This window comes from Podarcis cretensis (assembly GCF_951804945.1).
Source record: "Podarcis cretensis genome assembly, chromosome: 3".
Taxonomy (NCBI): Eukaryota; Metazoa; Chordata; class Lepidosauria; order Squamata; family Lacertidae; genus Podarcis; species Podarcis cretensis.
Window position 1 is genome coordinate 87,671,839 of NC_137172.1, and position 12,313 is coordinate 87,684,151.

Consider the following 12,313-nt stretch of genomic DNA (forward strand, 5'->3'; position numbering starts at 1 on the left):
TTAACATAATTTGTGCCTGTGTTTGTATTTACTCCCTTCCTTCCTTCCTTCCTTCCTTCCTTCCTTCCTTCCTTGTGACACAACTACTTAGATTGTAAGTGACCAGGGACATTCTTATTTTATTTGACTGAATGTAAGCTGGGAGCCTTTGGGGGTGAAGAACTGAGTAAAATGCCGATAGTAATAATTCATTAATTTACATGTGCAGTAAGATACCATGTAATGTGCAGTCTGGCATTTCCCACACAGGCATAAGTAAGTTTATTTACATGCCACATTTTCCACAAATTGTGCTTGAAGTGCTTCACATAATTTAGAAAATTCAAGTACATCAGTAGGCGCAATACATAATTTTACCTCTACAGTGTAATGTTTGACAGTTCAACACCAATTCATTTCAAAGTACAAAAAAATGTTTAAATGAGTATAAAACGGGTAGATAACACAGTAGGTATCCTCCAGAATTAGACTATAGCATCCATCAGCCCCAGCCAGCATTGCCAATAATCAGGAATGATGGGAATTGTAGTATAACAATATCTGTGGGGTTGGGGGGGGGGACTATGTTGGGTACTCCAGTATAAAACATGGCAGTAAGTCAATTAGCAATACCCAGTACCAACAGCATCCACATTATATGCACCCTAAATCATCCAATCAGCCAACCAAACAAGGCCAAATGTACTGCTGAACAACGAAAAGGCCCACTGTTGTCCTAGATCAGGGTTTCCCAAACTTGGGTCTCCAGCTGTTGTTTGACTACAATTCCCATCACCCCTGACCACTGGTCCTGCTAGCGAGGGATGATGGGAGTTGTAGTCCCAAAACAACTGCCCAAGAGGAGAGGTTCCATCAACAGACATCCTCTTCTCAGCAAAGACCCTTGCTTTGAGCAACCGCTGAGGTATGTTTTGGGCTATTAATAAGTCTATTGTAGAACACCATTTGAGTTCAAAGAACTAAACTTCAGTTTTAAAACCAACATAGGGCAAATGATTGTAGGGCAAGCAAGTTCAGCCAGAAGAACAGGAGTTTTCAGTAATATGTCGTGGCGGGAGGAGCCTTCAGCCACAATCCCTGGTATGAGGCAAGTGTGCCCCTCATCTTTGAAAGAAAGACGCTTGTGCAGTTAACCATGAGGCATAATTGCGTTTCGAAGGAAGATTTTGTTCTGCTCATGAGGCTCTTGTTTCTGCCATGCCTGACAGGAATCACTTCTAGAAGAAAGTGATATTTTTAGGTTGAGGTATAATGAGATCCTTCCTTGCTTTCGGCATAATTGTTAAGAAATATACATTTTGTGTGTGTGTACAAAATTGGATAGAAATGCTGACAGGCTGGCGTTCATAGCTGCTGACACAAACTTTCTGAGCATAGGCCATACACATTCTGCTGACACCAACACTCTCCTTGGGAACAGCTGGCAATGCCTGCTGATCCCTTCCCTCAGAGCACATCCCAGCCATTGACTATGTAGATGGTTTTAAAGTATCACCCCTAATTTATTCATTACCCGAAGTAGTGAAAATCTTAAGGCAAAATGTCCCTACATCTCTTAATTGCATTCCTAAGCACTTTCCCCTGCTCTTAACATGCCAACATCGCTGTGATGTGGGGAAGAATTACCATGTACAATCCTTCCAGTTAGTGTGGTTGACTCACAATATAGGTTTGTATTGTGACTCTATTTACACATGAGTTATATTCATTGGACTGAATAATTCCATTTAAAAACTGGTCCAATGTTGAAACCTTATGGATGGGGCACAACAGTTCTGGACTTAATTTGGTTGCCTAATATGCAGCAAATGAGAATAAACAAACATGCTGTGATCAAGTGAAGGCCTTTTCAATCAGCCTTGATTTCATTAGATGGGTTTAGAGGTAGAATACAGATTAGTATTAACCTGTCCTTGCCTTAATTTAAGGCCAAACTTATAATTTGCTGTATTATTCTACAATAAATGGAAATTGAGTATTTTGGTTTCCCCCCCTGTGTAGTCCACACTCAGTCTAGATCTATTGCATTTAATATTTTATTTTATTTTTATTTTTCCTCTGAAAAGTGCTTCTTGAGAAACTGGTTTCGTTCCAAAAATAAAAACTCATTGCAAATTGATTCTGCGTTACCCTACAGACTGTACATTAGAAAGCAAATGAAAACAGATGTAGGCAGATGTATTCACACCTGCTCAATGACATGGATGGGCATATACCAAGATCACAACCGCAATGTCCTTCATTCACTAGGGACATGTGCAGGGAGGAAAAAAGGCATAGGTGTTCAAATGCATATCAAGTAGCTATACCTACCCACCCAGTGGAGCTGAAATGGATGTGCTCTCTCTCTCTATGTATTATCCAGGTGCTTTTTGTTTACCGAAAGAAAATTGTAAATGGCTGAAGTTTGAGGACCCTACTTACTATTCTGCTGAGGACAATGTCCTAGAACGACTACATTATAGGTCTACTTCCCTGTAAATTTTGCCATGAAAAATGCACCTGGGGTTTAATTTCTTCCCCAAAGGCCTGGGTTAGTGTTAATCCCAAAGTAAAATACTGCTTTAAAACGTTACTATACTTGTATCTTGCTGAAGTTTTTTTAATACACACACACACACACCCTTCAATTTCATTCATGAAGGTACCATACCTTTTCCTCAATGTTTGCTCCCTTGAGTCAAATGAGATTGATTCTTCTCACCTTGCGTTGAGCAATACTTTTAAGTAATGGTAACTGCAGGGATTTGGTTTCTATTCCCCAATATAAGAACATGTATAATAATATAAAATATGGCCAGTAGGTCAAACATCACCTTGTGAACTATTCAATAAAATTGTAATTTATTTCAATATTCTTAAGAAAAAATAAATGAGAGTTCCCTGTTCCAGACAAATTCCCAGACATTAATGCTTCCTCTACCCATGGGCCCTGATATATTTCCCCCTCGGCAATGGGAGCCCTCCTTGTGAAACACTTCCTATACAGAAGCTCACTGGGCCCACTTAATCACCTTTCACAGCTTGGCAAAAACCTGACTGCTTAGATGTATTTGACTGCCATGTCTATTAATTTTTAATCTTTGCTATTTATGTTTTGGGAGGGAGCTAGCTATGGGTTGTATCTTAAGTTCTCCTCAATGTTGACCAACATGAGTCCATTAATTTTAATGGGTCTTCTCTGAGTCGAATGTTTGTTGGCAGGGGGGCCGAGCCCCTGCGCCAATCTTGAAGGGGTCAGAGGAGGCTGAGTGCGAGAGAGAAGGAGCTGCCTAGCCATTGAAGCTGCACCGTGCTGGGCTGTGCACTCAGCTTCCTCCCAAACAATGTGCATGTGCTGTGGCCTGACGCCACTGCCAGCCCCCTGCCTGCAAACATGCCTAGACCGCCTTGGTCTGCGCTGCCACCCACCCGCAAGTGTGCCCAGGCCACCTTGGTGGGCTGCATCATTGGGAGGAAGCTTCTTTCAACTGGTTGGTTGTTGTTTTTTTGGTCACTGGTCAAGTGTTTTGAGAAATAAAAGGCTGCAAAAGACTTCCAGTGATAGGCTGGAATCACTCAGAGGTCTACTCTTACACAACATGGACCCTTAGGCCTGTGAGGGGAAGGTGAAGCAGCAAGGCATGAGGAATTATGGGTAGCGGTAGCAACTGGGAAGGCAGCTACAGAAGGGCTCTCATAATTCGTGCAGACTTCAGTGCTAAAGTAGGACGGAATTAGTACTGATTTAGAGTAGGGCAGTGTAAATGTGGTGACTGATTGGAGTTATTGTTTCTTTCAAGGTGGGCCTGTAAGCATACACAGTTACTGCCATAATGAAATTATCCTAATGAAGGCATTGGATCACTTTTACTACTGGATTATCTATTTTATACGTACAGCTGGGATGTATTACCCTGAGTGGAGAGGAGACATTTGTTAAATTGATTCGACAGACTCGTTTTATGTATTCTTAGTATAAGAGCTTCAGCTCTGATTAATAGGCCACGTGCAGTTGCCATCTTAAGTTTCAATACCAAATAATTTGTGACGCTGCTTATTCAATGAGGGAAGTTTTCAAAATGCCACCTGCTATGTTCCTTTAAGCCTTTCAATGGCAAGCTATTCTGAAGCACTCTAAAATGAAAATGTATTTACTTTCCCCATGCAAATCTGAGAATGAGGCACTTATTCCCCCCTCCCCCATTTTGTTCACTCAGCTTCTGTTTGCATGTGTTGCAGATATAAGTTTGTGCTGGCTCTTATCAAATTAGGCTGAGTTCTGGACTAACCCATCAGATTGGTCCTCTTTGCCAACAACCTTTATATTTTAACATGGCAAAAAAAAAAATAATAAATAATATAGCATATTATTTTAAATATACACACAACTGTTTGTGGGCTATTTAATCCAGATTTTTAACAAATTGTCTGGAGTCTGTACCTCAGTATAACTATCACAAGATTGCTGAGCTTTCTACAGAACCTTTTCATATGGATTATTCATAAGAAAGAAGGCATAGATGTTTGCAGCCATCTCTTCTGGCCCTTTATTCTTCAGGTGGCATCTTGTCTTCAAGTCTGATGTTTCTGCTATTAAAATACCAGGCTAGTAAGACCACTCATTCATGATTGAGCACCATGTGGGGTGGGGAGGAGTCACTGTTGAGGAAGCATGCATGAGAAGATTGTGATTTAAGGGTATCTTCGCATACAAGTGATAAATTTTCTGTTGCTTCCTCCAGTAGCTGTAAATCTGCATTGGCCAGAATGCTCATTTGCATTACAAATGCCCACTCCTCAGCTTTTCTCTTTAGCAGAGGTTAACAATACTAGTATCTCAAAAGTGACTTGGAGTCTTGTGTGTGGAAACAGGTAACTGGTGCCATCCCAGAACGCCTGCAGCACTATCATTTTTTGCATTTTTGTGAAGGATTTTACTTATTCTATGTAAGCTACTCTGGGAGCCAATCTTACCTGAAATACATGGTACAAGTATGATCTTAAGTACATATGTATCTAATAAAGCAAAGTTAAGGGGGTGTTGAATTAAAACAAAGTTTATGGAGGTGGTACTGTTCTTCAGAAATGACTACTTTTCAGAGAATCAAAACTGCTAAATTGCTTCAATTCAATGCATGTGCTCCTATAACTGCACACAAATGAAATAATGTTTGCTTAGTAGTGGAAGAGACTTAGCTCCAGGCAACCTTGTGTACACAGAGAAATCAAGTCCCTCACTTGTTACATTTTGATAGATTTAATCCTTCATCTTTAGAAATAGCAATAGAAGCATGCGGAGACTTGACAAAGTCTGCTGGTGGCTCAAATCAATGCCAATGTCTGTGGCAAAATAGATTCAACGTCCACTTGTTAGAGTATCTGTTTTTGTAGAAACTGTGCAGAAGTGAAGGGAGCTGGGAGGGGTGGTATGTTGTGCTTCGAAACCTGAGCTGAGAGTGAAGGAAGGCCTGTGAAGAAAAAAATCAAAGTGTCTTGGAGATGCTAATCCCAAGTACACCAAAAGCAAGTTTTGCTTAGGTTTTTTTAAAAAAATAAAACAAAAATGCATCTGTAGTCACTTTACATATGTTGCGTACCATCCCAATCTCCAAGCGGTGGAAGATTCCAAGTGTTCCAGACATGCTTACCCAGGATCCATGTTTCCTTTTGGAAATGAGGCACAGCAGAGACTGTGGTATCTTTAGGATATATGGTTTCTTTACAGACATGCATATAACCTGGCCTGCAATGGAGGGCATCACAGCAACAACACTCCAGTAGGGTCTTGCTTCTCCCATAGGTACAGCTCTGGTTCAAACCTGCATCAGCCATGGCTCTGACCCTCTCCTCAGCTTGCCGCCTTTAATGGACTGCCACCTTTTCCCTCCCAGCCACATTCCAGCCAACTCTAAACTCTGAATGCTGACTTTTGTTCTTCTAATTAACTCTGAGCAGAGGGAGAGGTTCCACCCACTTGCTGTCTGGCAAAGATGTTGCCTTCTTAAGGGGTCATTACCTTCCCTTTCTTAATGGCTCATCTCCCAGGCAATTCAATAGAATCTGTGCTGAATCCAGGTATTAGAAGGGAGATGCAGGCATTCAGGCTACCACCCACAAAACCCCTCATAACACTTAATAATAACTTGAGAACAAGAAACAGTTACGCACATGAACAGAAAGAGGCTGGAGTTTACACAGTTAAGGCAGACACTGGGTACAGACATTAAAAACGCACTGTTGGGCATTTTCCAAAGTCCCTCCAGAAAGAAGCGTGGTGTCCTGGCTCCCTGGGATGAGACACATAAACTCAGATGCTGATGATTTTCAAAAGCTTTAATACTCAAATCCATACAATGCATATGCAAATCACCAGTCAAAGACGCAACAGGCAGTATTCATCAAGGAACACTAAGGAAGCTGGCCACAGCTATTGCCATAGTTGCTCCCAAACATCATTCTCTACTGCTTTATTTCAACAGAAAACAATTGTCTTTCTAAGCTTCCATTACATCTGTAAAGTGACATTCAGGAAAGCTGAACTGTCAAATGAATATTGTCTCCCCTGTGTGGTTAAGTTGTCGTCTGCCTGCTGGGATGAATTTGCCAACTGCTTTTGTGGAGAGAAATCACTTGTAGTCAGTTCTAGTTCATCAGCACAGCACGGAAGTATAAGAGGCTAAACTTCCTCCTGCCTATTTAGATCAATTTCAGTCTATATTGCTCACCAATGTAAAGAGTGAGCATTACTCTTGCATCGTTGCTAGCGGGAAGATCACAGAAAGTGATGAAGGTCATTTGCTGGTCACAGTCACAATGTGACTTTAGGACCTGGATGTAGACAAGGCCAATGTAAGGATGATTGGCAGGTCCTTGTGCTAACATTGACCAAATTAAGCCTTTATTGATTATACAGTCCTGTTGTGCTTGGAACAGCAAGTTGCGGAGATAGCCCCGAGTGCTTTCCCCCAACACCCACCTTTTGTTTCTCTTCTAGACCTAGAAATAAAGCCATCACACATCCTGAAATGTGCAGCAGATTGCTATGTGCTTGAATTGACTGCTCTTGACACATTTAAAGACTCGCGTGGCACTGTAGGAACAATCCCCTGGAAAGGGGTGACTCACATTAAACTGGTTCTTCAGCATCTCCACAGCGGCCTGATTTGCACAAAACGCTAAACCATTGTTTAAAATTAAACTATGGCTTAGCCAGAACTCATCAGGAGTCCCCAACACACTCCCTCCCTGCATCTTCCTATGCTGCAGAGGAGGAAACAAACGATAGGCTAGTTTGCAGGCTACCTTGTTTGTTTTCTTCTGCAATGCAAAGGGAGGAGTGGGGTGGAGAGCTCTGTGGTTTCCCTTGTTGCGGCGTATATACTAAGCTTGCTATGTGCTCAGTTTAAATCATAATTTAATTTTCACTGGTTTTAATGTGGTGTGCGACTGTTGCCTCTCTCCCGTCGTATTCTCTTAGATTTGCTGAAAACATCTCAACTTTTTGACAAGCCCAGAGAGCAGGGATACGCAGAGAGGAATTGTTTGTGAATCCTCTGCAGCTAAGGTAGCATCCTTTCCTTCAAAACACACTCAAGCTTATTTTTTTTGGTTTGTTTGTTGTACTAGATGCATTGCATGATCACTTTAGTAGCACTCTTATCTGAGGTTGGATTTAAGCCGCCAAGTAAAAAGCAGAATTCTAAAATACATTCCTTTTGATTTTTCATTTTTCATTTGTGTTGGCATTTTAACTCATGCTGAGTCCTAGGGATGGGGCAAGATACATATTTCAAACTATAGGAAGGATAAATTAGAACTAATATAAAATGAAATGCGGACTTTTAGGATTCTTACTGAATTGTTAGTTAGCATAATAAAGCATAGCCAATAAAGCATACTCAGCTGGAGGAATAAGAACTTTAAAAAATAATAATTCTCAAGACTTTAATATTTTTGCTAGGACACATTTCAATTTTCTTTTCCCAATATTTCTTTTCTAGCTCTTATTTCTTTTCCCTCTCTCATCCCATACTATTGTTGCACAGTGAGGAAAAAAATTAATTTATTCAGGTTGTTGTGCAGGGGAAGCTGAGAACACATAGTGAAAAATCTATCTCAGTATTTCCACATAGTGTTTTCTGAGTTACACAACACTCCCCCAACCACCATGCTCAAGATGTTTAAAATGGCCTCTCCCCCCCCCCCCCCCAAGAAATGCCTAGAAAGTTGTTGGGCTATCAAATGTAGATTTTATTTGCGGAAGACTGACTTTCTTTCAATAACTCGCTCTCAAAAGTGTTTTGCACTGGGTACCTCTGTATATAAGTACAGTGGTACCTCAGGTTACATACGCTTCAGGTTACGCATTTTCAGGTTGCGGATCGTGGGAAACCCAGAAGTACCAGAAAGGGTTACTTCTGGGTTTCGCCGCTTGCACATGTGCAGAAGCGCTAAATCGCGTCACGTCCGTGTGCAGACACGGTGCTGCAGGTTACGAATGCTGCGGGTTGTGGACGTGCCTCCGTCACGGATTACGTCCGCAACCTGAGGTTCCACTGTAGTATGCAGAGCCTGTGTCACAAATAAATATAGCAGTCAGGAAGAAAGCACTTGAGTGAGAAGTAATGGCTGCAGCCTTAGTCATGAACTCACAGTAATGTACATAACCTCTTGTAGGTCAGGGGTGGGAAACCAGTTTTCTCCAGATGTTGTTGAACCACAGCTCATATTAGTCCCAGTTGTCCCAATTAACATCTGGAAGGTCACACGTCACGTCCCCCCTCTGCTGTGGAATTCACAATTAGCGTGTATGTGTGTTCTACAAAAAAATACATGTTAGTTAGTGTGAAATAGTAGTTGGGCGACGAAATAGTAGTTGTTTGACAAAAACTGAAAGATGCTTTTTCAGCTATGAAGCTCAATGTATTTCACCTTGAGCCATCCACTGTCAGCCTAATCCTACCTCACAGAGTTTATTATGAGCTCAACCGGGGGTAGAGAAAAGAACCTCATATGCTGTCTAGAGCTCCTTGGAGGTAGGATGAATAAAACTGCAATGACTCCAATAAATAGCATAGCAACAAGAAATTCTTGCCCTTGTGTTGTTACAGATGTGGCATTGTCCACTGACGTAGGTGGCTTTAAAAGTGGATTTAATAAATACATGGAGGTAGACATCTGACTTTCATGTAGAGCCTTAAAATGCAACTCATTAAAGCATAGCAAACAACTGTGTAGCCATCATAATTTACGCCAAGGTACATTATGCTGGCATAACATAGAGGGAAGTCTGCCCTTGCCCTGTGCCACCTCACCGCTCCCTCACAATACTCCTTTTGAAAAGGAACTTAACCCATCTGAGCTAGGATTTATGCCAGGGTATCTCTAGCTGAGCTGGGATGACAGACTTCAGTCGACATAGTCCCACCTGAACCCAGGCTGGAGCTCTGCCTGTTCCAATGTCTGCTCATCCTGGCAGATCTTAGGTTTGGATTCCTCCCTAAATTGTTGAAATGTTATTGTTTGCTGAAGTAACTCTTTGTAAAACAGCAAGTAATGGTATTCCGACGATTCCAAATCAATTTAATTTAGAAAATGATGGGAGCTCTTACTTGGGAACTGGTGTCTAAAGGGAAAAAGCATCATTACATGAAAGAACTACAATGCCATTTAACTGAAGTTTCATATTTTCTTGATTGTTAGAAATATAAAATATGCTTTATAAACTAATGCTAAAGGCATTGCTTAAAAAATCAAGTGCTAGCAGGAAAACCACATCAAGGATATAATTTAAATACACAGGCAGTTTAAAAGCATACTACTCAACTCCCTCTTGCTTAGCATTGGCTGCTAAACAGTTTCATAAGCATAAGCAAGCTTTTTTGGGGGGGTAGTAGTAGTAGTAAATGTGATAGAAATGCAACTGAATGTGATTTTTTTGTGTGTTCATGGATAAATGGTAGTAGTAATGGTATTCAATTATTATTATATTACGACAAAGTATTAATAAAACCATCAGCAAATTATTAATTGAATTATATACATAATACTTAAGGTGGCAATTTTATTCCAATTCCATAGCGTGCCTAAGGTAGGTCTGCTTTGCTACCTCTCTGTGCGGTGGGCAACACTGAGGAGCTGAAATGCAGAGTAAATTTTGTCTTCCTAATGGAAGCTTCACAGACTGTGCAACTCAGCTGTCTGTGAAGTGACATGTTTGGGCACTAGAGCAAGTAGCCTCCGAGTGCGTCTGCTCCATAAGATAGCATATTGCGTAACATTTGAAAGGGGAGGCTTATATCCCAAGCCTATATTTGCAATTTAGAACTGAAGTTGTTGTCTGTTCCACCCCAACAGCTTGTCGGTATCTGTGGCATGGTCCTGTGATCCAATAAAACCGCACAGGTTTTCCAAAATACAGAGTGACAGTGTAGAGGAAATAGGCACAGTGTAGTGCACAACAATGGAAAATAGAAAGCTTAACCATTTGGTGTTCACGTGCCGTCAGCTGTATACTCCAAAGACAGCAGGGGCGGGGGCAGGGAAGCCCTAATAACCAAACCTGCACATCAGAGGAATCATAGCATCCACAAAAATTATTATATGCAAGAGTCTAGGATAACTTGCTTCAGAAATTGGCAGGATCACTGTGTGACCGATCCATGCTTCCTTGCACCTCCAGCTGTTGAGTAGTTAGAAATGCCTGCTGTTCCTTCTGGTTTCCTGGAGGTTCTGTATGTTCACTTTGCATCTACTTTGAACACAGCTCAGGGCCAATTTACATTCCCTTGAGTTAACCTTGCAGGCCTGCTTCACACACATTGATATCCTATGCTGTTGTAGACAATACGTGTGAGTATTTATGCTTATATCCCATCTCTCCTCCAGAGCTCAAATTGTTGTCCACAGCTCTGACATATTATGAGAGGGCGGTATGTACTTTTATAGATAAGTAGTTACAAGTAGGTAGCCATGTTGGTCTGCCGTAGTCGAAACAATAAAAAAATCCCTTCCAGTAGCACCTTAGAGACCAACTAAGTTTGTTATTGGTATGAGCTTTTGTGTGCATGCACCCTTCTTCAGATACAGTGGTACTTCGGGTTAAGAACTTAATTCGTTCTGGAGGTCCGTTCTTAAGCTGAAACTGTTCTTAACCTGAGGTACCACTTTAGCTAATGGGGCCTCCCGCTGCCGCCATGCAATTTCTGTTCTCATACTGAAGCAAAGTTCTTAACCCGAGGTACTATTTCTGGGTTAGTGGAGTCTGTAACTGAAGCGTCTGTAACCCGAGGTACCACTGTACACTGAAACAAAAGTCAGCAGACCCTTATATATAGTGAGAGGGTGGGGAGGGGTATTACTCAGAAGGGTGGTGGGAATGGGTGATTTGCTGATAGGTGTGGTAAACCTGTTGACAACTATTAATGACTGCAATTGGTCTTAATGGGAAAAAGCAAGGGGTGAGATGGCTAAAAATAGCTTATCATGTATAGATAAGTAGTCCATCTGATGCTGTATTATGCTTGTGGCCAGGAAACCTTGCTCCTACTGTCATTGGGAAAGGACTGCAGCTGAGTGGCAGGCCATCTGCTCTGCATGCAGAAGGTTCCAGATTCAATCTCTGGCATCTCCAGGTAGGGCTTTGAGAAGGGCTTCTCTCTGAAACCCTGAAGATCCACTGCCAGCCTGAAGAGTTAGATGGATCAATGGTCTGACACACTGATAAGGCAGTGTCCTGTTTTCCTGTGGAGGACAGTATAAAGGAGAAGGAAACAATGTTTGGGATAAGGTCCAGTAGAAGGAAGTGGGAGCTCAGGCAGGCGGAAAAAGGTAAACAGTGTGTGAGGGTTAGGATCAGGTGGGAAAGAGAAACATGGAAACTGGAGTAGGGAGAGAGCACTCTCTCACTGATGCATTGATTGGACACCTTGCAATATGTCGGCCAAAACCTGCTTTCTCTAATTATATTGTGTTTGAGTGAAATTCTGCTGATTAAAACATTCATCTCCACCGTCTGTTTTGAAGTGGGCAGAATTGTTCTGGAAGTGCTGATAGGAGCCATTACTACATTTGTCTGCAGCTTTTAATCATTTTAACAAACAGAAGTTGTGCCGGACTTCAAATATATTTAGAATGTTCCCAAGTATACTTGGCAAATGCTAAGTAGAGGAAAATATTTACTAAAACCTGGCAGTCATCAAAGACAACAGATTGAGCATTTTAGCTTTAAAAGGATGAAACAACCCAAAAGTGCTGTATGTGTGATTCTACCTAGTAAGCACACTTAAAAAGAGTTCCTGAATGAAGTGGGATGGTATACATCAGTATAAGG

General features: G+C 41.5%; 2 long non-coding RNA genes across 3 annotated transcripts in view; both read left to right on the top strand.

The window, feature by feature from the left end:
* LOC307212936 overlaps window positions 1-12,313 on the top strand; it is a 60,407-nt gene that overhangs the window by 35,995 nt on the left and 12,099 nt on the right. The window lies entirely within an intron of this gene.
* On the top strand, window positions 915-5,523 carry LOC307212998. The gene is made up of 2 exons (XR_013837339.1): window positions 915-1,080; window positions 2,366-5,523. It is a non-coding gene; the product is annotated as an uncharacterized lncRNA (long non-coding RNA).